The sequence below is a fragment of the Calliphora vicina genome, unplaced genomic scaffold (assembly GCF_958450345.1).
Source record: "Calliphora vicina unplaced genomic scaffold, idCalVici1.1 scaffold_31, whole genome shotgun sequence".
NCBI classification, from domain to species: domain Eukaryota; kingdom Metazoa; phylum Arthropoda; class Insecta; order Diptera; family Calliphoridae; genus Calliphora; species Calliphora vicina.
The window spans coordinates 28558-31730 of record NW_027052658.1 but is presented as its reverse complement, the minus strand read 5'-3'; positions in this window follow the sequence as shown (position 1 = coordinate 31730).

Below are 3173 nucleotides of genomic sequence, written 5' to 3'. Positions count from 1 at the left end.
CCGATATACCCGCATATGTATCGGGTACTATCTATGGTAGCTACATAAGTTATACCTTGTTAGAAAGCTACAATTTATATGAAGTCGTTAAAAACTTGGGTAATTTTGGGACATTTTTCGAAAAATGTCCGATATACCCGCATATATATCGGGTACTATTTATGCTAGCTACTTAAGTTATACTTTGTTAGAAAGCTACAATCTCATGCCATCCAAATATAAAAAAATTTAGCTTCCTAGCTCTTTAGGGCCTTTTAAAATTGCGATTTATATGAAGTCGTTAAAAACTGGTGTAATTTTGGGACATTTTTTGAAAAATGTCCGATATACCCGCATATATATCGGGTACTATTTATGCTAGCTACATAAGTTATACCTTGTTAGAAAGCTACAATCTCATGCCATCCAAATATAAAAAAATTTAGCTTCCTAGCTCTTTAGGGGCCTTTAGAATTGCGATTTATATGAAGTCGTTAAAAACTTGGGTAATTTTGGGACATTTTTTGAAAAATGTCCGATATACCCGCATATATATCGGGTACTATTTATGCTAGCTACATAAGTTATACCTTGTTAGAAAGCTACAATCTCATGCAATCCAAATATAAAAAAATTTAGCTTCCTAGCTCTTTAGGGCCTTTTAAAATTGCGATTTATATGAAGTCGTTAAAAACTGGGGTAATTTTGGGACATTTTTTGAAAAATGTCCGATATACCCGCATATATATCGGGTACTATTTATGCTAGCTACATAAGTTATACCTTGTTAGAAAGCTACAATCTCATGCAATCTAGATATAAAAAAATTTAGCTTCCTAGCTCTTTAGGGCCTTTTAAAATTTGCGATTTATATGAAGTCGTTAAAAACTGGGGTAATTTTGGGACATTTTTTGAAAAATGTCCGATATACCCGCATATATATCGGGTACTATTTATGCTAGCTACATAAGTTATACCTGCTTTAGGGCCTTTTAAAATTGCGATTTATATGAAGTCATTAAAAACTGGGGTAATTTTGGGACATTTTTCGAAAAATGTCCGATATACCCGCATATATATCGGGTACTATTTATGCTAGCTACATAAGTTATACCTTGTTAGAAAGCTACAATCTCATGCAAGCCAAATATAAAAAATTAACTTCCTAGCTCTTTAGGGGCCTTTAGAATTGCAATTTATATGAAGTCATTAAAAACTGGGGTAATTTTGGGACATTTTTCGAAAAATGTCCGATATACCCGCATATATATCGGGTACTATTTATGCTAGCTACATAAGTTATACCTTGTTAGAAAGCTACAATATCATGCAATCCAAATATAAAAAAAATTAACTTCCTAGCTCTTTAGGGGCCTTTAGAATTGCGATTTATATGAAGTCGTTAAAAACTTGGGTAATTTTGGGACATTTTTCGAAAAATGTCCGATATGCCCGCATATATATCGGGTACTATTTATGCTAGCTACTTAAGTTATACTTTGTTAGAAAGCTACAATCTCATGCCATCCAAATATAAAAAAATTTAGCTTCCTAGCTCTTTAGGGCCTTTTAAAATTGCGATTTATATGAAGTCGTTAAAAACTGGGGTAATTTTGGGACATTTTTTGAAAAATGTCCGATATACCCGCATATATATCGGGTACTATTTATGCTAGCTACATAAGTTATACCGTGTTAGAAAGCTACAATCTCATGCCATCCAAATATAAAAAAATTTAGCTTCCTAGCTCTTAAGTTATACCTTGTTAGAAAGCTACAATCTCATGCCATCCAAATATAAAAAAACTTAGCTTCCTAGCTCTTTAGGGGCCTTTAGAATTGCGATTTATATGAAGTCGTTAAAAACTGGGGTAATTTTGGGACATTTTTCGAAAAATGTCCGATATACCCGCATATATATCGGGTACTATTTATGCTAGCTACATAAGTTATACCTTGTTAGAAAGCTACAATCTCACGCCATCCAAATATAAAAAAACTTAGCTTCCTAGCTCTTTAGGGGCCTTTAGAATTGCGATTTATATGAAGTCGTTAAAAACTGGGGTAATTTTGGGACATTTTTTGAAAAATGTCCGATATACCCGCATATATATCGGGTACTATTTATGCTAGCTACATAAGTTATACCTTGTTAGAAAGCTACAATCTCATGCCATCCAAATATAAAAAAATTTAGCTTCCTAGCTCTTTAGGGGCCTTTAGAATTGCGATTTATATGAAGTCGTTAAAAACTGGGGTAATTTTGGGACATTTTTCGAAAAATGTCCGATATACCCGCATATGTATCGGGTACTATCTATGGTAGCTACATAAGTTATACCTTGTTAGAAAGCTACAATCTCATGCCATCTAAATATAAAAAAAATTAGCTTCCTAGCTCTTTAGGGGCCTTTAGAATTGCGATTTATATGAAGTCGTTAAAAACTGGGGTAATTTTGGGACATTTTTTGCGATTAGAAAGCTCAATGCCATCCAAATATAAAAAAATTTAGCTTCCTAGCTCTTTAGGGGCCTTTAGAATTGCGATTTATATGAAGTCGTTAAAAACTTGGGTAATTTTGGGACATTTTTCGAAAAATGTCCGATATACCCGCATATATATCGGGTACTATTTATGCTAGCTACTTAAGTTATACTTTGTTAGAAAGCTACAATCTCATGCCATCCAAATATAAAAAAATTTAGCTTCCTAGCTCTTTAGGGCCTTTTAAAATTGCGATTTATATGAAGTCGTTAAAAACTGGTGTAATTTTGGGACATTTTTTGAAAAATGTCCGATATACCCGCATATATATCGGGTACTATTTATGCTAGCTACATAAGTTATACCTTGTTAGAAAGCTACAATCTCATGCAATCCAAATATAAAAAAATTTAGCTTCCTAGCTCTTTAGGGCCTTTTAAAATTGCGATTTATATGAAGTCGTTAAAAACTGGGGTAATTTTGGGATATTTTTCGAAAAATGTCCGATATACCCGCATATATATCGGGTACTATTTATTCTAGCTACATAAGTTATACCTTGTTAGAAAGCTACAATCTCATGCCATCCAAATATAAAAAAATTTAGCTTCCTAGCTCTTTAGGGCTACAATCTCATGCCATCCAAATATAAACAAATTTAGCTTCCTAGCTCTTTAGGGGCCTTTAGAATTGCGATTTATATGAAGTC